Source organism: Ranitomeya imitator, chromosome 2 (assembly GCF_032444005.1).
Source record: "Ranitomeya imitator isolate aRanImi1 chromosome 2, aRanImi1.pri, whole genome shotgun sequence".
Lineage (NCBI taxonomy): Eukaryota > Metazoa > Chordata > Amphibia > Anura > Dendrobatidae > Ranitomeya > Ranitomeya imitator.
Window position 1 is genome coordinate 317639387 of NC_091283.1, and position 27989 is coordinate 317667375.

The 27989-nt window shown below is 51.3% G+C and overlaps 1 protein-coding gene across 1 annotated transcript in view; it reads left to right on the forward strand.

Moving 5' to 3' along the window:
* Positions 1-1357: 1357 nt before the first annotated feature.
* Positions 1358-27989, forward strand: part of LOC138663454 (oocyte zinc finger protein XlCOF6-like) — an 84401-nt gene continuing 57769 nt past the window's right edge. Inside the window, exon 1 of the mRNA XM_069749663.1 lies at positions 1358-1491. The gene's annotated coding sequence lies outside the window, so the exon portion shown is untranslated. The remainder of the gene's footprint in view (positions 1492-27989) is intronic.

A 27989-nucleotide genomic window follows, 5' to 3' on the forward strand; every position in this document is an offset into this window, starting at 1 on the left:
ATCTACAGTAATATACACCTGACAGGAGCCCGTACAGTCTGTATCTACAATAATATACACCTGACAGGAGCCCGTACAGTCTGTATCTACAATAATATACACCTGACAGGAGCCCATACAGTCTATATCTACAATAATATATACCTGACAGGAGCCCGTACAGTCTGTATCTACAGTAATATACACCTGACAGGAGCCCGTACAGTCTGTATCTACAATAATATACACCTGACAGGAGCCCGTACAGTCTGTATCTACAATACTATATACCTGACAGGAGCCCGTACAGTCTATATCTACAATAATATATACCTGACAGGAGCCCGTACAGTCTATATCTACAATAATATATACCTGACAGGAGTCCGTACTGTCTGTATCTACAATAATATATACCTGACAGGAGCCCGTACAGTCTATATCTACAATAATATATACCTGACAGGAGCCCGTACAGTCTGTATCTACAATACTATATACCTGACAGGAGCCCGTACAGTCTATATCTACAATAATATACACCTGACAGGAGCCCGTACAGTCTGTATCTACAATAATATACACCTGACAGGAGCCCATACAGTCTGTATCTACAATAATATACACCTGACAGGAGCCCGTACAGTCTGTATCTACAGTAATATACACCTGACAGGAGCCCGTACAGTCTGTATCTACAATAATATACACCTGACAGGAGCCCGTACAGTCTGTATCTACAATAATATACACCTGACAGGAGCCCATACAGTCTAGTGTCTTCACCAGTGAGCTGACTACACTGTATGGGCTGCAGTCAGGACCTGGCAGGAGCCCATATATTCTGCTGGCTTTAATAATTTATACCTTGAAGGAGCACATACAGTCTAGTGTCATGTATTTACTGCAGTCAGGGCCAGGCAGCCGCCCATAAAGTCTGCCATCTTCAAGAATATATACCTGACTGCAGCCCATACACACTAGCATCTTCAGTAGTGAGCCAGCTACACTGTATGGGCTGCAGTCAAGACCTGGAAGGAGCCCATACACTCTAGGTTCAACCATAGCTTTAGGCTGTAGGATCCCGGAGCTGCTGTGTGAGGAGAGGACGGACAGTACGCAGGCGCACCGTACAGTGACGTCACCGCTCACTGGGCGTCACTCCTTTACTCCAGCCCGCCCCCTTCTCACCAAGAGGCTGTAGAATCCCGGAGCTGCTGTGTGAGGAAAGGACGGACACTGCGCAGGCGCACAGTACACTGAGCGCGGCACAGAGTGAATGCCTATTAAATATGAGTTCACAATCTGTGATCGTATATTTATGTCGCTGTAATGCAACTGAAACTCCGCCCACGTATGACAACAACCCCACCCGCTTGTCAGTAACCAATTAAATGGATGAGTGGGTGGAGTTTTGAGTGAGTGGGCGGGGTTATGTCTGCTGAACGTCAGGATTTTAATTCTGCACAGTGAGAATTCAGCGGCTCCTGTCACTGAGCGGCGGCTGAGGCGGTGAGTGACCGTGTGGGGGCGACGGTGTGCGGGGGGACTGTGTGCGGGGGGACGCCGGCTGTGTGCGGGGGGACGGTGTGCGAGAGGGGGGGGGGGGACGCCGGCTGTGTGCGGGGGGACGGTGTGCGAGAGGGGGGGGGGGGACGCCGGCTGTGTGCGGGGGGACGGTGTGCGAGAGGGGGGGGGACGCCGGCTGTTATTTTGGCTTTTTTCTTATAGTTATCCAATCAGGACTCTGTATCAGATGCGATGCTCCTAAACAGAAATGTCCTGATATTGTCATCAAAATGTGAAAACCCAGATTGCAGCAAAGCATAAACTCGGTGAAGTAGTTCCACAGAGATCGTCCATCTCATGTCTGTTCCCCAACTTTCCTGAGATTCTGAATGGTAAATGGCGTCTGTCCCTGTGATGGAGGATGGTAGACGTCTCCATAAGCACATGGCGTCCAGCTGTTCATTCCGTCTGTCTGTAGAGTGACGGTGACAGCAGGAGGAGGCCACAGTGACCGCTCCCCCCTCCTATGAGCCGTGGATATATGTGTCCCATAGAGCACGTGTTTTCTCATTCCGTCTGTCTGTAGAGTGACGGTGACAGCAGGAGGAGGCCACAGTGACCGCTCCCCCCTCCTATGAGCCGTGGATATATATGTCCCATAGAGCACGTGTTTTCTCATTCCGTCTGTCTGTAGAGTGACGGTGACAGCAGGAGGAAGCCACAGTGACCGCTCCCCCCTCCTATGAGCCGTGGATATATGTGTCCCATAGAGCATGTGTCCTCTCATTCCGTCTGTCTGTAGAGTGACGGTGACAGCAGGAGGAGGCCACAGTGACCGCTCCTCCCTCCTATGAGCCGTGGATATATGTGTCCCATAGAGCACGTGTTTTCTCATTCCGTCTGTCTGTAGAGTGACGGTGACAGCAGGAGGAGGCCACAGTGACCGCTCCCCCCTCCTATGAGCCGTGGATATATGTGTCCCATAGAGCATGTGTCCTCTCATTCCGTCTGTCTGTAGAGTGACGGTGACAGCAGGAGGAGGCCACAGTGACCGCTCCTCCCTCCTATGAGCCGTAGATATATGTTTCCCATAGAGCACGTGTTTTCTCATTCCGTCTGTCTGTAGAGTGACGGTGACAGCAGGAGGAGGCCACAGTGACCGCTCCCCCCCTCCTATGAGCCGTGGATATATGTGTCCCATAGAGCACGTGTCCTCTCATTCCGTCTGTCTGTAGAGTGACGGTGACAGCAGGAGGAAGCCACAGTGACCGCTCCTCCCTCCTATGAGCCGTAGATATATGTGTCCCATAGAGCATGTGTCCTCTCATTCCGTCTGTATGTAGTGTGACGGTGACAGCAGGAGGAGGCCACAGTGACCGCTCCCTCCTCCTATGAGCCGTAGATATATGTGTCCCATAGAGCATGTGTCCTCTCATTCCGTCTGTATGTAGAGTGACGGTGACAGCAGAAGGAGGCCACAGTGACCGCTCCCCCCTCCTATGAGCCGTAGATATATGTGTCCCATAGAGCACGTGTCCTCTCATTCCACCTGTCTGTAGAGTGACGGTGACAGCAGGAGGAGGCCACAGTGACCGCTCCCCCTCCTATGAGCCGTGGATATATATGTCCCATAGAGCATGTGTCCTCTCATTCCGTCTGTATGTAGTGTGACGGTGACAGCAGGAGGAGACCACAGTGACCGCTCCCTCCTCCTATGAGCCGTAGATATATGTGTCCCATAGAGCATGTGTCCTCTCATTCCGCCTGTCTGTAGAGTGACGGTGACAGCAGGAGGAGGCCACAGTGACCGCTCCCCCCCTCCTATGAGCCGTGGATATATATGTCCCATAGAGCACGTGTCCTCTCATTCCGTCTGTATGTAGTGTGACGGTGACAGCAGGAGGAGACCACAGTGACCGCTCCCTCCTCCTATGAGCCGTAGATATATGTGTCCCATAGAGCATGTGTCCTCTCATTCCGCCTGTCTGTAGAGTGACGGTGACAGCAGGAGGAGGCCACAGTGACCGCTCCCCCCCTCCTATGAGCCGTGGATATACAGTGGGGCAAAAAAGTATTTAGTCAGTCAGCAATAGTGCAAGTTCCACCACTTAAAAAGATGAGAGGCGTCTGTAATTTACATCATAGGTAGACCTCAACTATGGGAGACAAACTGAGAAAAAAAAATCCAGAAAATCACATTGTCTGTTTTTTTATCATTTTTTTTGCATATTATGGTGGAAAATAAGTATTTGGTCAGAAACAAACAATCAAGATTTCTGGCTCTCACAGACCTGTAACTTCTTCTTTTAGAGTCTCCTCTTTCCTCCACTCATTACCTGTAGTAATGGCACCTGTTTAAACTTGTTATCAGTATAAAAAGACACCTGTGCACACCCTCAAACAGTCTGACTCCAAACTCCACTATGGTGAAGACCAAAGAGCTGTCAAAGGCCACCAGAAACAAAATTGTAGCCCTGCACCAGGCTGGGAAGACTGAATCTGCAATAGCCAACCAGCTTGGAGTGAAGAAATCAACAGTGGGAGCAATAATTAGAAAATGGAAGACATACAAGACCACTGATAATCTCCCTCGATCTGGGGCTCCACGCAAAATCCCACCCCGTGGGGTCAGAATGATCACAAGAACAGTGAGCAAAAATCCCAGAACCACGCGGGGGGACCTAGTGAATGAACTGCAGAGAGCTGGGACCAATGTAACAAGGCCTACCATAAGTAACACACTACGCCACCATGGACTCAGATCCTGCAGTGCCAGACGTGTCCCACTGCTTAAGCCAGTACATGTCCGGGCCCGTCTGAAGTTTGCTAGAGAGCATTTGGATGATCCAGAGGAGTTTTGGGAGAATGTCCTATGGTCTGATGAAACCAAACTGGAACTGTTTGGTAGAAACACAACTTGTCGTGTTTGGAGGAAAAAGAATACTGAGTTGCATCCATCAAACACCATACCTACTGTAAAGCATGGTGGTGGAAACATCATGCTTTGGGGCTGTTTCTCTGCAAAGGGGCCAGGACGACTCATCCGGGTACATGAAAGAATGAATGGGGCCATGTATCGTGAGATTTTGAGTGCAAACCTCCTTCCATCAGCAAGAGCATTGAAGATGAAACGTGGCTGGGTCTTTCAACATGACAATGATCCAAAGCACACCGCCAGGGCAACGAAGGAGCGGCTTCGTAAGAAGCATTTCAAGGTCCTAGAGTGGCCTAGCCAGTCTCCAGATCTCAACCCTATAGAAAACCTTTGGAGGGAGTTGAAAGTCCGTGTTGCCAAGCGAAAAGCCAAAAACATCACTGCTGTAGAGGAGATCTGCATGGAGGAATGGGCCAACATACCAACAACAGTGTGTGGCAACCTTGTGAAGACTTACAGAAAACGTTTGACCTCTGTCATTGCCAACAAAGGATATATTACAAAGTATTGAGATGAAATTTTGTTTCTGACCAAATACTTATTTTCCACCATAATATGCAAATAAAATGTTAAAAAAACAGACAATGTGATTTTCTGGATTTTTTTTTCTCAGTTTGTCTCCCATAGTTGAGGTCTACCTATGATGTAAATTACAGACGCCTCTCATCTTTTTAAGTGGTGGAACTTGCACTATTGCTGACTGACTAAATACTTTTTTGCCCCACTGTATGTGTCCCATAGAGCACGTGTCCTCTCATTCCGTCTGTCTGTAGAGTGACGGTGACAGCAGGAGGAGGCCACAGTGACCGCTCCCCCCTCCTATGAGCCGTGGATATATGTGTCCCATAGAGCACGTGTTCTCTCATTCTGTCTGTAGAGTGACGGTGACAGCAGGAGGAGGCCACAGTGACCGCTCCCCCCGAGCTGTGGATATATATAGATGTCCCCCACAGTGACCGCTCCTTCCTCCTATGAGCCGTGGATATATGTGTCCCATAGAGCACGTGTTCTCTCATTCCGTCTGTAGAGTGACGGTGACAGCAGGAGGAGGCCACAGTGACCGCTCCCCCCGAGCTGTGGATATATATAGATGTCCCCCACAGTGACCGCTCCTCCCTCCTATGAGCCGTAGATATATGTGTCCCATAGAGCATGTGTCCTCTCATTCCGTCTGTATGTAGTGTGACGGTGACAGCAGGAGGAGGCCACAGTGACCGCTCCCTCCTCCTATGAGCCGTAGATATATGTGTCCCATAGAGCATGTGTCCTCTCATTCCGTCTGTATGTAGAGTGACGGTGACAGCAGAAGGAGGCCACAGTGACCGCTCCCCCCTCCTATGAGCCGTAGATATATGTGTCCCATAGAGCACGTGTCCTCTCATTCCGCCTGTATGTAGTGTGACGGTGACAGCAGGAGGAGACCACAGTGACCGCTCCCTCCTCCTATGAGCCGTAGATATATGTGTCCCATAGAGCATGTGTCCTCTCATTCCGCCTGTCTGTAGAGTGACGGTGACAGCAGGAGGAGGCCACAGTGACCGCTCCCCCCCTCCTATGAGCCGTGGATATGTATGTCCCATAGAGCACGTGTCCTCTCATTCCGTCTGTCTGTAGAGTGACGGTGACAGCAGGAGGAGACCACAGTGACCGCTCCCCCCTCCTATGAGCCGTGGATATATATGTCCCATAGAGCACGTGTCCTCTCATTCCGTCTGTCTGTAGAGTGACGATGACAGCAGGAGGAGACCACAGTGACCGCTCCCCCCTCCTATGAGCCGTGGAAATATATGTCCCATAGAGCACGTGTCCTCTCATTCCGTCTGTGTAGAGTGACGGTGACAGCAGGAGGAGGCCACAGTGACTGCCCCCCCCACCTATGAGCCGTGGATATATATGTCCCATAGATCACGTGTCCTCTCATTCCGCCTGTCTGTAGAGTGACGGTGACAGCAGGAGGAGGCCACAGTGTCCGCTCCCCCCCTCCTACGAGCCGTGGATATATATGTCCCATAGAGCACGTGTCCTCTCATTCCGCCTGTCTGTAGTGTGACGGTGACAGCAGGAGGAGGCCACAGTGACCGCTCCCCCCCTCCTATGAGCCGTGGATATATATGTCCCATAGAGCACGTGTTCTCTCATTCCGTCTGTAGAGTGACAGTGACAGCAGGAGGAGGCCACAGTGACCGCTCCCCCCTCCTATGAGCCGTGGATATATGTGCCCCATAGAGCACGTGTCCTCTCATTCCGTCTGTCTGTAGAGAGTGACAGTGACAGCAGGAGGAGGCCACAGTGACTGCTCCCCCCCACCTATGAGCCGTGGATATATATGTCCCATAGAGCACGTGTCCTCTCATTCTGTCTGTAGAGTGACGGTGACAGCAGCAGGAGACCACAGTGACCGCTCCCCCCTCTTATGAGCCGTGGATATATGTGTCCCATAGAGCATGTGTCCCCTATTCCGTCTGTCTGTAGGGTGACGGTGACAGCAGGAGTAGGCCACAGTGACCGCTCCCCCCTCCTATGAGCCATGGATATGTGTCCCATAGAGCACGTGTCCTCTCATTCCGTCTGTCTGTAGAGAGTGACGGTGACAGCAGAAGGAGGCCACAGTGATCGCTCCCCCCTCCTATGAGCCGTGGATATATGTGTCCCATAGAGCATGTGTCCTCTCATTCCGCCTGTCTGTAGGGTAACGGTGACAGCAGGAGGAGGCCACAGTGACCGCTCCCCCCTCCTATGAGCCGTGGATCTATGTGTCCCATAGAGCATGTGTCCTCTCATTCCGTCTGTCTGTAGAGAGTGACGGTGACAGCAGAAGGAGGCCACAGTGATCGCTCCCCCCTCCTATGAGCCGTGGACATATGTGTCCCATAGAGCATGTGTCCTCTCATTCCGTCTGTCTGTAGAGTGACGGTGACAGCAGGAGGAGGCCGCAGTGCCCGCTCCCCCCTCCTATGAGCCGTGGATATATGTGTCCCATAGAGCACGTGTTCTCTCATTCCGTCTGTAGAGTGACGGTGACAGCAGGAGGAGGCCACAGTGACCGCTCACCCCTCCTATGAGCCGTGGATATATGTGTCCCATAGAGCACGTGTTCTCTCATTCCGTCTGTAGAGTAACGGTGACAGCAGGAGGAGGCCACAGTGACGGCTCCCCCCTCCTATAAGCCGTGCATATATATATATATATATATATATATATGTGTCACATAGAGCACTTGTCCTCTCATTCCGTCCGTCTGTAGAGTGACGGTGACAGCAGGAGGAGGCCACAGTGACCGCTCCCCCCTCCTATGATCCGTGGATATATGTGCCCCATAGAGCACGTGTCCTCTCATTCCGTCTGTCTGTAGAGAGTGACAGTGACAGCAGGAGGAGGCCACAGTGACTGCTCCCCCCCTCCTATGAGCCGTGGATATATGTGTCCCATAGAGCACGTGTCCTCTCATTCCGTCTGTCTGTAGAGTGACGGTGACAGCAGGAGGAGGCCACAGTGACCGCTCCCCCCTCCTATGAGCCGTGGATGTATGTGTCCCATAGAGCACGTGTCCTCTCATTCCGTCTGTCTGTAGAGTGACGGTGACAGCAGGAGGAGGCCACAGTGACCGCTCCCCCCTTCTATGAGCGGTGGATATATGTGTCCCATAGAGCATGTGTCCTCTCATTCCATCTGTCTGTAGAGTGACGGTGACAGCAGGAGAAGGCCACAGTGACCGCTCCCCCCCACCTATGAGCCGTGGATATATATGTCCCATAGAGCACGTGTCCTCTCATTCCGCCTGTCTGTAGAGTGACGGTGACAGCAGGAGGAGGCCACAGTGACCGCTCCCCCCTCCTATGAGCTGTGGATATATGTGTCCCATAGAGCACGTGTCCTCTCATTCCGCCTGTCTGTAGAGTGACTGTGACAGCAGGAGGAGGCCACAGTGACCGCTCCCCCCTCCTATGAGCCGTGGATATATATGTCCCATAGAGCACGTGTTCTCTCATTCCGTCTGTAGAGTGACGGAGACAGCAGGAGGAGGCCACAGTGACCGCTCCCCCCTCCTATGAGCCGTGGATATATATGTCCCATAGAGCACGTGTTCTCTCATTCCGTCTGTCTGTAGAGTGACAGTGACAGCAGGAGGAGGCCACAGTGACCGATCCCCCCCCACCTATGAGCCGTGGATATACATGTCCCATAGAGCACGTGCTCTCTCATTCCGTTTGTAGAGTGATGGTGACAGCAGGAGGAGGCCACAGTGATCGCTCCCCCCTCCTATGAGCCGTGGATATATGTGTCCCATAGAGCACGTGTCCTCTCATTCCGTCTGTAGAGTGACGGTGACAGCAGGAGGAGGCCACAGTGACCGCTCCCCCCCTCCTATGAGCCGTGGATATACATGTCCCATAGAGCACGTGTTCTCTCATTCCGTTTGTAGAGTGACGGTGACAGCAGGAGGAGGCCACAGTGACTGCTCCCCCCTCCTATGAGCCGTAGATATATGTGTCCCATACAGCATGTGTCCTCTCATTCCGCCTGTCTGTAGAGTGACGGTGACAGCAGGAGGAGGCCACAGTGACCGCTCCCCCCTCCTATGAGCTGTGGATATATGTGTCCCATAGAGCACGTGTCCTCTCATTCCGCCTGTCTGTAGAGTGACTGTGACAGCAGGAGGAGGCCACAGTGACCGCTCCCCCCTCCTATGAGCCGTGGATATGTGTCCCATACAGCATGTGTCCTCTCATTCCGCCTGTCTGTAGAGTGACGGTGACAGCAGGAGGAGGCCACAGTGACCGCTCCCCCCTCCTATGAGCCGTGGATATATATGCCCCATACAGCATGTGTCCTCTCATTCCACCTGTCTGTAGAGTGACGGTGACAGCAGGAGTAGGCCACAGTGACCGCTCCCCCCTCCTATGAGCCGTGGATATATGTGTCCCATACAGCATGTGTCCTCTCATTCCGCCTGTCTGTAGAGTGACGGTGACAGCAGGAGGAGGCCACAGTGACTGCTCCTCCCTCCTATGAGCCGTGGATATATATGTCCCATAGAGCACGTGTTCTCTCATTCCGTCTGTAGAGTGACGGTGACAGCAGGAGGAGGCCACAGTGATCGCTCCCCCCTGCTATGAGCCGTGGATATATGTGTCCCATAGAGCACGTGTCCTCTCATTCCGTCTGTCTGTAGAGTGACGGTGACAGCAGGAGGAGGCCACAGTGACCGCTCCCCCCCCTCCTATGAGCCGTGGATATATGTGTCCCATAGAGCACGTGTCCTCTCATTCCGTCTGTCTGTAGAGTGACGGTGACAGCATCAGGAGGCCACAGTGACCTCTCCCCCCCCCCCTCCTATGAGCCGTGGATATATATGTCCCATAGAGCACGTGTCCTCTCATTCCGCCTGTCTGTAGAGTGACGGTGACAGCAGGAGGAGGCCACAGTGACCGCTCCCCCTCCTATGAGCCGTGGATATATGTGTCCCATAGAGCATGTGTCCTCTCATTCCGTCTGTCTGTACAGTGACGGTGACAGCAGGAGGAGGCCGCAGTGCCCGCTCCCCCCTCCTATAAGCCGTGGATATATGTGTCCCATAGAGCACGTGTTCTCTCATTCCGTCTGTAGAGTGACGGTGACAGCAGGAGGAGGCCACAGTGACCGCTCCCCCCTCCTATGAGCCGTGGACATATGTGTCCCATAGAGCATGTGTCCTCTCATTCCGTCTGTCTGTAGAGTGACGGTGACAGCAGGAGGAGGCCGCAGTGCCCGCTCCCCCCTCCTATGAGCCGTGCATATATGTGTCCCATAGAGCACGTGTTCTCTCATTCCGTCTGTAGAGTGACGGTGACAGCAGGAGGAGGCCACAGTGACCGCTCCCCCCTCCTATGAGCCGTGGATATATGTGTCCCATAGAGCATGTGTCCTCTCATTCCGCCTGTCTGTAGAGTGACGGTGACAGCAGGAGGAGGCCACAGTGACCGCTCCCCCCTCCTATGAGCCGTGGATATATGTGTCCTATAGAGCATGTGTCCTCTCATTCCGTCTGTCTGTAGAGTGATGGTGACAGCAGGAGGAGGCCACAGTGACCGCTCCTCCCTCCTATGAGCCGTGGATATATATGTCCCATAGAGCACGTGTCCTCTTATTCCGTCTGTCTGTAGAGTAACGGTGACAGCAGGAGGAGGCCACAGTGACCGCTCCCCCCTCCTATGAGCCGTGCATATATATATGTGTCCCATAGAGCACGTGTCCTCTCATTCCGTCCGTCTGTAGAGTGACGGTGACAGCAGGAGGAGGCCACAGTGACCGCTCCCCCCCCTCCTATGAGCCGTGGATATATATGTCCCATAGAGCACATGTCCTCTCATTCCGTCTGTCTGTAGAGTGACGGTGACAGCAGGAGGAGGCCACAGTGACCGCTCCCCCCTCCTATGAGCCGTGGATATATATGTGTCCCATAGAGCATGTGTTCTCTCATTCCGTCTGTCTGTAGAGTGACGGTGACAGCAGGAGGAGGCCACAGTGACCGCTCCCTCCTCCTATGAGCCGTGGATATATGTGTCCCATAGAGCATGTGTCCTCTCATTCCGTCTGTCTGTAGAGTGACGGTGACAGCAGGAGGAGACCACAGTGACCGCTCCCCCCTCCTATGAGCCGTGGATATATGTGTCCCATAGAGCATGTGTCCTCTCATTCCGCCTGTCTGTAGAGTGACGGTGACAGCAGGAGGAGGCCACAGTGACCGCTCCCCCCCTCCTATGAGCCGTGGATATATATGTCCCATAGAGCACGTGTCCTCTCATTCCGTCTGTCTGTAGAGTGACGGTGACAGCAGGAGGAGACCACAGTGGCCGCTCCCCCCTCCTATGAGCCGTGGATATTTGTGTCCCATAGAGCATGTGTCCTCTCATTCCGTCTGTCTGTAGAGTGACGATGACAGCAGGAGGAGACCACAGTGACCGCTCCCCCCTCCTATGAGCCGTGGATATACAGTGGGGCAAAAAAGTATTTAGTCAGTCAGCAATAGTGCAAGTTCCACCACTTAAAAAGATGAGAGGCGTCTGTAATTTACATCATAGGTAGACCTCAACTATGGGAGACAAACTGAGAAAAAAAAATCCAGAAAATCACATTGTCTGTTTTTTTAACAATTTATTTGCATATTATGGTGGAAAATAAGTATTTGGTCAGAAACAAAATTTCATCTCAATACTTTGTAATATATCCTTTGTTGGCAATGACAGAGGTCAAACGTTTTCTGTAAGTCTTCACAAGGTTGCCACACACTGTTGTTGGTATGTTGGCCCATTCCTCCATGCAGATCTCCTCTACAGCAGTGATGTTTTTGGCTTTTCGCTTGGCAACACGGACTTTCAACTCCCTCCAAAGGTTTTCTATAGGGTTGAGATCTGGAGACTGGCTAGGCCACTCCAGGACCTTGAAATGCTTCTTACGAAGCCACTCCTTCATTGCCCTGGCGGTGTGCTTTGGATCATTGTCATGTTGAAAGACCCAGCCACGTTTCATCTTCAATTCCCTTGCTGATGGAAGGAGGTTTGCACTCAAAATCTCACGATACATGGCCCCATTCATTCTTTCATGTACCCGGATGAGTCGTCCTGGCCCCTTTGCAGAGAAACAGCCCCAAAGCATGATGTTTCCACCACCATGCTTTACAGTAGGTATGGTGTTTGATGGATGCAACTCAGTATTCTTTTTCCTCCAAACACGACAAGTTGTGTTTCTACTAAACAGTTCCAGTTTGGTTTCATCAGACCATAGGACATTCTCCCAAAACTCCTCTGGATCATCCAAATGCTCTCTAGCAAACTTCAGATGGGCCCGGACATGTACTGGCTTAAGCAGTGGGACACGTCTGGCACTGCAGGATCTGAGTCCATGGTGGCGTAGTGTGTTACTTATGGTAGGCCTTGTTACATTGGTCCCAGCTCTCTGCAGTTCATTCACTAGGTCCCCCCGCGTGGTTCTGGGATTTTTACTCACCATTCTTGTGATCATTCTGACCCCACGGGGTGGGATTTTGCGTGGAGCCCCAGATCGAGGGAGATTATCAGTGGTCTTGTATGTCTTCCATTTTCTAATTATTGCTCCCACTGTTGATTTCTTCACTCCAAGCTGGTTGGCTATTGCAGATTCAGTCTTCCCAGCCTGGTGCAGGGCTACAATTTTGTTTCTGGTGTCCTTTGACAGCTCTTTGGTCTTCACCATAGTGGAGTTTGGAGTCAGACTGTTTGAGGGTGTGCACAGGTGTCTTTTTATACTGATAATAAGTTTAAACAGGTGCCATTACTACAGGTAATGAGTGGAGGAAAGAGGAGACTCTTAAAGAAGAAGTTACAGGTCTGTGAGAGCCAGAAATCTTGATTGTTTGTTTCTGACCAAATACTTATTTTCCACCATAATATGCAAATAAATTGTTAAAAAAACAGACAATGTAATTTTCTGGATTTTTTTTTCTCAGTTTGTCTCCCATAGTTGAGATCTACCTATGATGTAAATTACAGACGCCTCTCATCTTTTTAAGTGGTGGAACTTGCACTATTGCTGACTGACTAAATACTTTTTTGCCCCACTGTATGTGTCCCATAGAGCACGTGTTCTCTCATTCCGTCTGTAGAGTGACGGTGACAGCAGGAGGAGGCCACAGTGACCGCTCCCCCCTCCTATGAGCCGTGGAAATATATGTCCCATAGAGCACGTGTCCTCTCATTCCGTCTGTCTGTGTAGAGTGACGGTGACAGCAGGAGGAGGCCACAGTGACCGCCCCCCCTACCTATGAGCCGTGGATATATATGTCCCATAGATCACGTGTCCTCTCATTCCGTCTGTCTGTAGAGTGACGGTGACAGCAGCAGGAGGCCACAGTGACCTCTCCCCCCACCCCCTCCTATGAGCCGTGGATATATATGTCCCATAGAGCACGTGTCCTCTCATTCCGCCTGTCTGTAGAGTGACGGTGACAGCAGGAGGAGGCCACAGTGACCGCTCCCCCCCTCCTATGAGCCGTGGATATATATGTCCCATAGAGCACGTGTCCTCTCATTCCGCCTGTCTGTAGAGTGACGGTGACAGCAGGAGGAGGCCACAGTGACCACTCCCCCCCTCGTATGAGCCGTGGATATATATGTCCCATAGATCCCATGTCCTCTCATTCCGCCTGTCTGTAGTGTGACGGTGACAGCAGGAGGAGGCCACAGTGACTGCTCCCCCCCACCTATGAGCCGTGGATATATATGTCCCATAGAGCACGTGTCCTCTCATTCCGTCTGTAGAGTGACGGTGACAGCAGCAGGAGACCACAGTGACCGCTCCCTCCTCCTATGAGCCGTGGATATATGTGTCCCATAGAGCACGTGTCCTCTCATTCCGCCTGTCTGTAGAGTGACGGTGACAGCAGGAGGAGGCCACAGTGACCGCTCCCCCTCCTATGAGCCTTGGATCTATGTGTCCCATAGAGCATGTGTCCTCTCATTCCGTCTGTCTGTAGAGTGACGGTGACAGCAGGAGGAGGCCGCAGTGCCCGCTCCCCCCTCCTATGAGCCGTGGATATATGTGTCCCATAGAGCACGTGTTCTCTCATTCCGTCTGTAGAGTGACGGTGACAGCAGGAGGAGGCCACAGTGACCGCTTCCCCCTCCTATGAGCCGTGGATATATGTGTCCCATAGAGCATGTGTCCTCTCATTCCGCCTGTCTGTAGAGTGATGGTGACAGCAGGAGGAGGCCACAGTGACCGCTCCTCCCTCCTATGAGCCGTGGATATATATGTCCCATAGAGCACGTGTCGTCTCATTCCGTCTGTCTGTAGAGTAACGGTGACAGCAGGAGGCCACAGTGACCGCTCCCCCTTCCTATGACCGTGCATATATATATGTGTCCCATAGAGCACGTGTCCTCTCATTCCGTCCGTCTGTAGAGTGACGGTGACAGCAGGAGGAGGCCACAGTGACCGCTCCCCCCTCCTATGAGCCGTGGATATATGTGTCCCATAGAGCACGTGTCCTCTCATTCCGTCTGTCTGTAGAGTGACGGTGACAGCAGGAGGAGGCCACAGTGACCGCTACCCCCTCCAATGAGCCGTGGATATATATGTCCCATAGAGCATGTGTCCTCATTCCGCCTGTCTGTAGAGTGACGGTGACAGCAGGAGGAGACCACAATGACCGCTCCCCCCCATCCTATGAGCCGTGGATATATATGTCCCATAGAGCACATGTCCTCTCATTCCGTCTGTCTGTAGAGTGACGGTGACAGCAGGAGGAGGCCACAGTGACCGCTCCCCCCTCCTATGAGCCGTGGATATGTGTGTCCCATAGAGCACGTGTTTTCTCATTCCGTCTGTCTGTAGAGTGACGGTGACAGCAGGAGGAGGCCACAGTGACCGCTCCCCCCTCCTATGAGCCGTGGATATATATGTGTCCCATAGAGCACGTGTTCTCTCATTCCGTCTGTCTGTAGAGTGACGGTGACAGCAGGAGGAGGCCACAGTGACCGCTCCCCCCTCCTATGAGCCGTGGATATATATATATGTCCCATAGAGCACGTGTTCTCTCATTCCGTCTGTCTGTAGAGTGACGGTGACAGCAGGAGGAGGCCACAGTGACCGCTCCCCCCTCCTATGAGCCGTGGATATATGTGTCCCATAGAGCACGTGTCCTCTCATTCCGTCTGTCTGTAGAGTGAGGGTGACAGCAGGAGGAGGCCACAGTGACTGCTCCCACCCTCCTATGGGCTGTGGATATATGTGTCCCATAGAGCACGTGTCCTCTCATTCCATCTGTCTGTAGAGTCACGGTGACAGCAGGAGGAGGCCACAGTGACCGCTCCCCCCTCCTATGAGCCGTGGATATATGTGTCCCATAGAGCATGTGTCCTCTCATTCCGCCTGTCTGTAGAGTGACGGTGACAGCAGGAGGAGGCCACAGTGACCGCTCCCCCCCTCCTTTGAGCCGTGGATATATATGTCCCATAGAGCACGTGTCTTCTCATTCCGTCTGTCGGTAGAGTGACGGTGACAGCAGGAGGAGACCACAGTGACCGCTCCCCCCTCCTATGAGCCGTGGATATGTGTCCCATAGAGCATGTGTCCTCTCATTCCGTCTGTCTGTAGAGTGACGGTGACAGCAGGAGGAGACCACAGTGACCGCTCCCCCCTCCTATGAGCCGTGGATATATGTGTCCCATAGAGCACGTGTTCTCTCATTCCGTCTGTAGAGTGACGGTGACAGCAGGAGGAGACCACAGTGACCGCTCCCCCCTCCTATGAGCCGTGGAAATATATGTCCCATAGAGCACGTGTCCTCTCATTCCGTCTGTCTGTAGAGAGTGACGGTGTCAGCAGGAGGAGGCCACAGTGACCGCCCCCCCCACCTATGAGCCGTGGATATATATGTCCCATAGAGCACGTGTCCTCTCATTCCGTCTGTCTGTAGAGTGACGGTGACAGCAGCAGGAGGCCACAGTGACCTCTCCCCCCCCCCCGCCTATGAGCCGTGGATATATATGTCCCATAGAGCACGTGTCCTCTCATTCCGCCTGTCTGTAGAGTGACGGTGACAGCAGGAGGAGGCCACAGTGACCGCTCCCCCCCTCCTACGAGCCGTGGATATATATGTCCCATAGAGCACGTGTCCTCTCATTCCGTCTGTCTGTAGAGTGACGGTGACAGCAGGAGGAGGCCACAGTGACCGCTCCCCCCTCCTATGAGCCGTGGATATATATGTGTCCCATAGAGCACGTGTTCTCTCATTCCGTCTGTCTGTAGAGTGACGGTGACAGCAGGAGGAGGCCACAGTGACCGCTCCCCCCTCCTATGAGCCGTGGATATATATATATGTCTCATAGAGCACGTGTTCTCTCATTCCGTCTGTCTGTAGAGTGACGGTGACAGCAGGAGGAGGCCACAGTGACCGCTCCCCCCTCCTATGAGCCGTGGATATATGTGTCCCATAGAGCACGTGTCCTCTCATTCCGTCTGTCTGTAGAGTGAGGGTGACAGCAGGAGGAGGCCACAGTGACCGCTCCCACCCTCCTATGGGCTGTGGATATATGTGTCCCATAGAGCACGTGTCCTCTCATTCCATCTGTCTGTAGAGTCACGGTGACAGCAGGAGGAGGCCACAGTGACCGCTCCCTCCTGCTATGAGCTGTGGATATATGTGTCCCATAGAGCACGTGTCCTCTCATTCCGTCTGTCTGTAGAGTGACGGTGACAGCAGGAGGAGGCCACAGTAACCGCTCCCCCCTTCTATGAGCCGTGGATATATGTGTCCCATAGAGCATGTGTCCTCTTATTCCATCTGTCTGTAGAGTGACGGTGACAGCAGGAGGAGACCACAGTGACCGCTCCCCCCTCCTATGAGCCGTGGATATATGTGTCCCATAGAGCATGTGTCCTCTCATTCCGCCTGTCTGTAGAGTGACGGTGACAGCAGGAAGAGGCCACAGTGACCGCTCCCCCCCTCCTTTGAGCCGTGGATATATATGTCCCATAGAGGACGTGTCTTCTCATTCCGTCTGTCTGTAGAGTGACGGTGACAGCAGGAGGAGACCACAGTGACCGCTCCCCCCTCCTATGAGCCGTGGATATGTGTCCCATAGAGCATGTGTCCTCTCATTCCGTCTGTCTGTAGAGTGACGGTGACAGCAGGAGGAGACCACAGTGACCGCTCCCCCCTCCTATGAGCCGTGGATATATGTGTCCCATAGAGCACGTGTTCTCTCATTCCGTCTGCAGAGTGACGGTGACAGGAGGAGGCCACAGTGACCGCTCCCCCCTCCTATGAGCCGTGGAAATATATGTCCCATAGAGCACGTGTCCTCTCATTCCGTCTGTCTGTAGAGAGTGACGGTGACAGCAGGAGGAGGCCACAGTGACCGCCCCCCCACCTATGAGCCGTGGATATATATGTCCCATAGAGCACGTGTCCTCTCATTCCGTCTGTCTGTAGAGTGACGGTGACAGCAGCAGGAGGCCACAGTGACCTCTCCCCCCCCCCCTTCCTATGAGCCGTGGATATATATGTCCCATAGAGCACGTGTCCTCTCATTCCGCCTGTCTGTAGAGTGATGGTGACAGCAGGAGGAGGCCACAGTGACCGCTCCCCCCCTCCTACGAGCCGTGGATATATATGTCCCATAGAGCACGTGTCCTCTCATTCCGCCTGTCTGTAGAGTGACGGTGACAGCAGGAGGAGGCCACAGTGACCGCTCCCCCCCTCCTATGAGCCGTGGATATATATGTCCCATAGAGCACATGTCCTCTCATTCCGTCTGTCTGTAGAGTGACGGTGACAGCAGGAGGAGGCCACAGTGACCGCTCCCCCCCTCCTATGAGCCGTGGATATGTGTCCCATAGACCACGTGTACTCTCATCCCGTCTGTCTGTAGAGTGACGGTGACAGCAGGAGGAGGCCACAGTGACCGCTCCCCCCCCCCCCCCCCTCCTATGAGCCGTGGATGTACATGTCCCATAGAGCACATGTCCTCTCATTCCGCCTGTCTGTAGAGTGACGGTGACAGCAGGAGGAGGCCACAGTGACCGCTCCCCCCTACTATGAGCCGTGGATATATGTGCCCCATAGAGCACGTGTCCTCTCATTCCGTCTGTCTGTAGAGTGACGGTGACAGCAGGAGGAGGCCACAGTGACCGCCCCCCTCCTATAAGCCGTGTATATATGTGTCCCATAGATTACGTGTTCTCTCATTCCGTCTGTATGTAGAGTGACGGTGACAGCAGGAGGATGCCACAGTGACCGCTCCCCCCTACTATGAGCCGTGTATATATGTGTCCCATAGAGAACGTGTTCTCTCATTCCGTCTGTAGAGTGACGGTGACAGCAGGAGGAGGCCACAGTGACCGCTCCCCCCCTCCTATGAGCCGTGGATATATGTGTTCCATAGATTACGTGTTCTCTCATTCCGTCTGTCTGTAGAGTGACGGTGACAGCAGGAGGAGGCCACAGTGACCGCTTTCCCCCCTCCTATGAGCCGTGGAGATATGTCCTATAGAGCACGTGTCCTCTCTATATGGTGGTAAATATACAGGAATAGCACATGTGCAATCTCAGCGAGAGGCAATGTGCTCACTACAGAATGTAATAATATTTAACAATTCCCCCTTTTGAGGGTGACAGACATTGATTGGAACCCTCAAAGTAAATATCTTGTTTTCTTAGCAAAATAATTTAATGTTCATAATAATATTGTTATACTTACTCAATAACCGCCAAGAGCAAGCGACACTACTCTGTCCTCCTCCTCCTCGACCTGTCGGCTGCCTTTGACACAGTGGACCATTCCCTATTATTACAAACCCTCTCATCCCTTGGCATCGCAGACTTGGCCCTATCCTGGATCTCATCATACCTAACAGACCGGACATTCAGCGTCTCCCACTCACACACCACCTCCTCACCTCGCCCTCTATCTGTCGGAGTCCCACAAGGTTCAGTCCTTGGGCCCTTGCTCTTCTCCATTTACACCTTTGGCCTGGGACAGCTCATAGAATCTCATGGCTTTCAGTATCACCTCTATGCTGACGACACACAGATCTACATCTCTGGACCAGATATCACCTCCCTTCTAACCAGAATCCCTCAATGTCTGTCCACTATTTCATCCTTCTTCTCCGCTAGATTTTTGAAACTTAACATGGACAAAACAGAATTCATCATCTTTCCCCCATCTCACGCGACCCCCCCAACGAACCTATCAATTACAGTAAATGGCTGCCCACTCTCCCCAGTCCCACAAGCTCGCTGCCTCGGGGTAATCCTTGACGCTGATCTCTCCTTCAAACCACATATCCAAGCCCTTTCCACTTCCTGCCGACTGCAACTCAAAAATATTTCACGAATCCGTTCATTCCTCAACCATGAATCTGCAAAAACCCTAGTCCATGCCCTCATCATCTCTCGCCTTGACTACTGCAACCTCCTGCTCTGTGGCCTCCCCGCTAACACTCTCGCACCCCTCCAATCTATTCTAAACTCTGCTGCCCGACTAATCCACCTGTCCCCCCGCTATTCCCCGGCCTCTCCCCTCTGTCAATCCCTTCACTGGCTCCCCATTGCCCAGAGACTCCACTACAAAACCCTAACCATGACGTACAAAGCCATCCACAACCTGTCTCCTCCATACATCTGTGACCTCGTCTCCCGGTACTTACCTACCCGCAACCTCCGATCCTCACAAGATCTCCTACTCTACTCCCCTCTTATCTCCTCTTCCCACAATCGTATACAAGATTTCTCTCGCGTATCACCCCTACTCTGGAACCCTCTACCACAACACATCAGACTCTCGCCTACCATCGAAACCTTCAAAAAGAACCTGAAGACCCACCTCTTCAGACAAGCCTACAACCTGCAGCTACCACCGATCGACCAAACCGCTGCATGACCATCTCTACCCTCACCTACTGTATTCTCACCCATCCCTTGTAGATTGTGAGCCCTCGCGGGCAGGGTCCTCATTCCTCCTGTACCAGTTATGACTTGTATTGTTTAAGATTATTGTACTTGTTTTCATTATGTATACCCCTCCTCACATGTAAAGCGCCATGGAATAAATGGCGCTATAACAATAAATAATAATAATAATAATAATAATAACATAATGATATATAAATACGTGTTATGGTAATCCATGGGCAGCACGGTGGCGCAGTTGTTAGCACAGCAGCCTTGCAGCGCTGGGGTCCTGGGTTCTAATCCCACCCAGGACAACATCTGCAAAGAGTTTGTATGCTCTCTCCGTGTTTGCGTGGGTTTCCTCCGGGCACTCTGGTTTCCTCCCACATTCCAAATTCCTAGATTGTGATCCCCATCGGGGACAGTGATGATAATGTTTGCAAAACTGTAAAGCGCTGCGGAATATGTTAGCGCTATATAAAAATTAAGATTATTAAAAAGATTATTATTAATCCATGACCAATATTCATATCTATAATATAACGGCGGTAGCTTCACTCTGTCCGAAGCACAAGCACGACGCACCACGCCTGCTCAGTCTGGACCAGAGTGACGCAGCCGAACTTACTCATCCGCCCCCCCCTAATCTACCGGCCATGGGGGCTCCATACACCCCTGTATCCCCCATAATCTACCGGCCATTGGGGCTCCGTGCTCTGCAGCTATAGTCAGGGTAGAGATCTAGAGCCCAGCAGAGTGCAAGGACCTTTGATGATGTCACCACCATGTGATGCGAGTGGGCGGAGTCAGCCCTCACTGTGCTTGCTGCAGGGGTGCTGTATTCATTATAGCCAGCGCCGCACTTAGGCAGTAAGTACAGCCGCACTCACACAGTACAACCGCACTCACACACTACAACCGTGCTCACACAGTACAGCTGCACTCGCGCAGTACAGCCACACTCGGCTGCACTCGCGCAGTACAGCCACACTCGGCTGCACTCGCGCAGTACAGCCACACTCGGCTGCACTCGCGCAGTACAGCCACACTCGGCTGCACTCGCGCAGTACAGCCACACTCGGCTACACTCGCGCAGTACAGCCACACTCGGCTGCACTCGCGCAGTACAGCCACACTCTGCTGCACTCGCGCAGTACAGCCACACTCGGCTGCACTCGCGCAGTACAGCCACACTTGTTGGGTTGAACAAACTCACACAGTACAGCCACACTCAGCCTCACTCACGCAGTATAGCCCGTCATGTTCTGGGTTCCTGTGTGCTCTCCGCGTCTCTTGGTCTCACGTCGGGTGTCATGCAGCTAGGCGCCGGTTGCTGCGCCCGGCGTGTGCATTGGCGATGACATCCACACGTGAGCAAAGGTAGGACATGTAATAGGTCTGTTCTCCGTCATGTGACCGGAATGACCGTGTATTTAATGCCGACATCTATCTACTTGAGACCACGCCCCCTTGAGGAAGCGAGAATCAGTCTTGCGAAACGCGCATCGGGGAGAGTGGTCATTCCCTGGACCGAACTTAATCATTATGGGTAATTAACCTTTGATTCTAATACTTTTTTGGGCAGCGCTCTAATGTATCTTATCTGTGGTACTTACTTTTCACTGGAACTACCCTATTTTATATAAGTGAAGAATTTCTTTCTTTCTCTGCACATGCAGGGTATAGGATTATTTGTGTTTCAAGTCTATATGTCCACCTGGATCTGATTTTTAGTGCCGCTCCACAATCGGCCAAGGACAGCGATCACTTTGCGTTTTTTACCATTTGGGATCACACCACTTCCATACAAATGTAAAATGTATTTAATTTATTTTTTATATGAATTTTTGTTCTTTTGTTTTTTTTGTATTTAATAAATGATATTTTAATATACAAAAATTCAAGTCCTCCTAATTTCAAAACGGTTATGCTAGAGTTAGTATATTGTAAAAAAGTGTGGTTATTTGTGGCTGGCATTTTTTGCATGTTATACTACATCACACCTGTAGTACGGAGCCTCAGTACTCACACCGCACAGACCAGAGCAGCGCTCCTCAGGAACCGGGTTGGTTGAGTAGTGTGTGTATTTATATCAGGAATTGTGGGGGCATCATATTAAGAGAAGAGCTGTTGGGACTCTCATACTGAATGTGTGGCTGGTAGGGGCCATTATACTGGGGTTGTGGTGGACTGTAAATGCCTCCATACTGAGTGGGGGTTTTATTTTGTGTAGCAGGTTGTGGTGGCCATAATTAGAGATGAGCGAATATGTTCAGAAAATTATATCCAAACATAAACTTGGCAGGAATATGGTACATTCAGATTCATGATCGGTAACACGAGCATTTTTCTTAAGATCGGAAAAATTCGGTAACATTTGGTAAAAGATATAATAGAAGTCGGCAATACATGTGCCGCGTTTAGTAAAATCACAGCCACCAATGTGGGAGACTGGGGTTCAAATCCTGGCTCTACCCTGTTGGACATAATGTACCAGTAGTGGTCCATAACACTATGGCGCCTACCTCAATAAACATGAGTGTCACGAGCAAAGAGAGTCATGCTGGCTCAGACGTCGCCCGGATTAACAAGGTCGAGGAACCAGGACAATCTGATGATAAATGGGCTACTGGGCCAAACCATACATGGACAAGGCAAGAGAGAATGGTCGCCAGTGAAGAGATTTGCAGAGGGGAGAAGTGGAGGAGTAGCGAGGAGAGAGATGAATTAGTCGGGCAGCAGAGTTAAGGATGGACTTGAGAGGTGCAAGGGTTTTAGCAGGGAGGTCACAGAAAAGGATGTTGCTGTAGTCGAAGCGGGAGATCGTCACACATCCTCCATCCCATAGTCCAGTGCCCATATACCCATCACACATCCTGAATCCCATATTCCAGTACCCATATACCCATCACACATCCTCCATCCCATAGTCTAGTGCCCATATACCCATCACACATCCTCCATCTCATAGTCCAGTGCCCATATATCCATCACACATCCTCCATCCCATAGTCCAGTGCCCATATACCCATCATACATCCTCCATCCCATAGTCCAGTGCCCATATACCCATCACACATCCTCCATCCCATAGTCCAGTGCCCATATACCATCATCCATATCCTCCATCACATAGTCCCGTGCCCATATACCCATCATACACATCCTCCATCCCATAGTCCATTGCCCATATACCCATCACACATCCTCCATCCCATAGTCCCGTGCCCATATACCCATCACACATCCTCCATCCCATAGTCCAGTGCCCATATACCCATCACACATCCTTCATCCCATAGTCCAGTGCCCATATACCCATCACACATCCTCCATCCCATAGTCCAGTGCCCATATACCCATCACACATCCTTCATCCCATAGTCCAGTGCCCATATACCCATCACACATCCTCCATCCCATAGTTCAGTGCCCATATACCCATCACACATCCTTCATCCCATAGTCCAGTGCCTATATACCCATCATACATATCCTCCATCCCATAGTCCAGTGTCCATATACCCATCACACATCCTCCATCCCATAGTCCCGTGCCCATATACCCATCATACATCCTCCATCCCATAGTCCAGTGCCCATATGCCCATCACACATCCTCAGTCCCATAGTCCACAGTTTATAACGCAGAGCTGTGCAAATAAAAAATATTTTTTTTTCCACAAAAATTATTTTTTAGCCCCCAGTTTTGTATTTTCCCGAGGGTAACAGGAGAAATTGGACCCCAAAAGTTGTTGTCCAATTTGTCCTGAGTGCGCTGATGCCCCATATGTGGGGGGCAACCACCGTTTGGGTGCATGGGAGGGCTCGGAAGGGAAGGAGTGCCATTTGGAATGCAGACTTAGATGGAATAGTCTGCAGGCATCACATTGCGTTTGCAGAGCCCCTAATGTACCTAAACAGTAGAAACCCCCCACAAGTGACACCATTTTGGAAACTAGACCCCTCAAGGAACTTATCTAGATGTGTTGTGAGTAGAGTTGAGCGACCTTGACCTTTTTAGAGTCGAGCCGGGTTTTGCGAAACCCGACTATGTCCAAAGTCGGGTCGAGTGAAATCGGCCGATTATGACGTAAAGTCGGGATCGACCGAAACACGAAACCCAATGCAAGTCAATGGGGCAGCATAGTCGGCAGTGAGTGGGGGCCAGGAAAACACCTAGAGTGGCCATTTTAATGTCAAAACCATCCATTCTTCTTAATGAAGCTTGTCAAGCGTAATTTACCTTATAATAATTGGAAGGCATTTGAAATTGGGGGTCATTTGGCTAAAGTTGTGGGGGGTAGGGCTGGTTCAAGTAATTAGTGGGCCCAGGAAATCTGGACCACGTCACGGCAGTGGAGCAGGGAGAGGTAAGTATTTCAACTTTGCAAGTGCTGTGAACCTGAGCAAGCAGGGGGGGCCCACTCGTTGGCATTGGCACTGGCACAGGGCCCCTCAAAGTACAGCGGTGTGTTTGCACGGCGGGGGCGCCTCCCACCGGCAGCAACACTTTTGCGTACTATGAGAGGCCCTGTGCCAGTGACGTCGCCAACTAGTATTCCTCCCCCCACCTGATGAAGGAACCTGCACTTTCATCTGCACCTTCCTCTTTGTCCCCGTGTAAGGTGGTATGGTATGCGGGAAGAGCAACCTGACTTTCAGCAGGGTCACAATGTTGTTGTGTAGCGTGCACGGGGAATGTTGCGTTATGGGTCAATGTACCAGCAGACTCATCTATCACTGGCTGGGCAATGGGCACGATGAAGTGGAAACACAGATATAGGCCCAAAGAAGAAAGTGGGCTAAATGCAGTTCAAAATTGGTAACACAGGAATAACCAGGGGGCATTGCAGTGGAGGACAACTGGAATGAGAGGCTGACACAGAGAGTAGGGCCAAATCAGTAAGTAGTCGAAATGCAGTTCAAAATTGGCAACCGTAGTAAACAGGCGGCACAGCTTTGTTCAGTGGAGGAGAACAGCAAGGAGTGGCAGACACCGATAGTAGGCCCCAAACCAACTAGTACGCCAAATGCAGTTGTTCCATTTAACCACAATTTAATGAGAGCCTGAAGATAGAAGCTCAGGAAAGGCAACCTGGGGAACACCTTGGAGTGTAACACACCATCTCTCTCCACCCCATACCCATTTTGTATGGCCTAATGCAGTGTACTTTTCTACAACTACTAAACGAGAGTCGGAAGACCGAAGCAATGGCAAGGAAACCTGGGGAACACCTTAGAGTGTAACACACCCTCTCTCTACACCCCATACCCAATTTGAAGGCCTAATGCAGTGTAGTTTCCAAGAACTACTAAACGAGAGCCGGAAGATCGAAGCTCAGGAAAGGCAACCTGGGGAACACCTTGGAGTGTAACACACCCTCTCGCTACACCCCATACCCAATTTGAAGGCCTAATGCAGCGTAGTTTCCAACAACTACTAAACGAGAGCCGGAAGATCGAAGCTCAGGAAAGGCAACCTGGGGAACACCTTGGAGTGTAACACACCCTCTCTCTACACCCCATACCCAATTTGAAGGCCTAATGCAGTGTAGTTTCCAAGAACTACTAAACGAGAGCCGGAAGATCGAAGCTCAGGAAAGGCAACCTGGGGAACACCTTGGAGTGTAACACACCCTCTCGCTACACCCCATACCCAATTTGAAGGCCTAATGCAGCGTAGTTTCCAACAACTACTAAACGAGAGCCGGAAGATCGAAGCTCAGGAAAGGCAACCTGGGGAACACCTTGGAGTGGAACACACCATCTCTCTACACCCCATACCCAATTTGAAGGCCTAATGCAGAGTAGTTTCCAAGAACTACTAAACGAGAGCCGGAAGATCGAAGCTCAGGAAAGGCAACCTGGGGAACACCTTGGAGTGTAACACAACGTCTCTCTACACGACGGAAGGGCTGATTCTTAGGAAGGAAGGCTGTTGGAAATAAGCATTGCGCGTCCGAGGGTGATTATATTCTTATTAGGTATATACTCACCCTCGGACGCGCCCTGCTTCTTTATTTGGAATGAATGTTTATTTGCAATGTGGTGTTGACTTTCTCTATTATTTTGGTAATTAATGATTTTATTATTTTCATTATTTTGCATCTTCTCGGCAATAATATAAAGAAGACGCGACAGGACAACACTCGGTGGATGCCATATGTGTGTTTTCAATTTAAAAAAACTTTCAGTTAACTACTTGCAGGAGAAAGTAATTGTAGCTGGTGGCCATTTTTAGTACTGTACCAGATTAGAGTTGTGTGTTTGTTTTTAATGTTAAAATTTCTGCATTTGATATCTCACCAGTATTTTCTTTTTTATAAGCAAAATACTTATTTTTATATTTTCTGATGTTGGTTCCAGGGGTACACGGCCAGCAGTGCCCTGGTCAGTGTAGTAGTAGTTGAAAGAATGGACCGCAGACAGGCATCGAAGGCCTAAAATAAAAAAATTGGGCTGGCTGTAGGCAATTTTAAATTGGTTCCAGGGGTACACGGGCAGCAGTGGTGTGGTCAGTGGAGGCCTAGTGGAAGGAGTGACCGCAGACAGGCATCGAAGGCCTAACATAACAAACTTGGGCTGGCTGTAGGCACTTTTAAATTGGTTCCAGGGGTACACGGGCAGCAGTGGTCTGGTCAGTGGAAGTCTAGTGGAAGGAGTGACCGCAGACAGGCATCGAAGGCCTAAAATAATAACACATGGCTGTAGGCAATTTTAAATTGGTTCCAGGGGTACACGGACAGCAGTGGTGTGGTCAGTGGAGGCCTAGTGGAAGGAGTGACCGCAGACAGGCATCGAAGGCCTAAAATAATAACACATGGCTGTAGGCAATTTTAAATTGGTTCCAGGGGTACACGGACAGCAGTGGTGTGGTCAGTGGAGGCCTAGTGGAAGGAGTGACCGCAGACAGGCATCGAAGGCCTAAAATAATAACACATGGCTGTAGGCAATTTTAAATTGGTTCCAGGGGTACACGGGCAGCAGTGACCTGGTCAGTGTAGTAGTAGTTGAAAGAATGGACCGCAGACAGGCATCGAAGGCCTAAAATAAAAAAATTGGGCTGGCTGTAGGCAATTTTAAATTGGTTCCAGGGGTACACGGGCAGCAGTGGTGTGGTCAGTGGAGGCCTAGTGGAAGGAGTGACCGCAGACAGGCATCGAAGGCCTAACATAACAAACTTGGGCTGGCTGTAGGCACTTTTAAATTGGTTCCAGGGGTACACGGGCAGCAGTGGTCTGGTCAGTGGAAGTCTAGTGGAAGGAGTGACCGCAGACAGGCATCGAAGGCCTAAAATAATAACACATGGCTGTAGGCAATTTTAAATTGGTTCCAGGGGTACACGGACAGCAGTGGTGTGGTCAGTGGAGGCCTAGTGGAAGGAGTGACCGCAGACAGGCATCGAAGGCCTAAAATAATAACACATGGCTGTAGGCAATTTTAAATTGGTTCCAGGGGTACACGGACAGCAGTGGTGTGGTCAGTGGAGGCCTAGTGGAAGGAGTGACCGCAGACAGGCATCGAAGGCCTAAAATAATAACACATGGCTGTAGGCAATTTTAAATTGGTTCCAGGGGTACACGGGCAGCAGTGACCTGGTCAGTGTAGTAGTAGTTGAAAGAATGGACCGCAGACAGGCATCGAAGGCCTAAAATAAAAAAATTGGGCTGGCTGTAGGCAATTTTAAATTGGTTCCAGGGGTACACGGGCAGCAGTGACCTGGTCAGTGTAGTAGTAGTTGAAAGAATGGACCGCAGACAGGCATCGAAGGCCTAAAATAAAAAAATTGGGCTGGCTGTAGGCAATTTTAAATTGGTTCCAGGGGTACACGGGCAGCAGTGACCTGGTCAGTGTAGTAGTAGTTGAAAGAATGGACCGCAGACAGGCATCGAAGGCCTAACATAACAAACTTGGGCTGGCTGTAGGCACTTTTAAATTGGTTCCAGGGGTACACGGGCAGCAGTGGTCTGGTCAGTGGAAGTCTAGTGGAAGGAGTGACCGCAGACAGGCTTCGAAGGCCTAACATAACAAAATTGGGCTGGCTGTAGGCACTTTAAATTGGTTCCAGGGGTACATGGGCAGCAGTGTATGGTCAGTGGAAGTCTAGTGGAAGGAGTGACGGCAGACAGTCTTCGAAGGCCTAACATA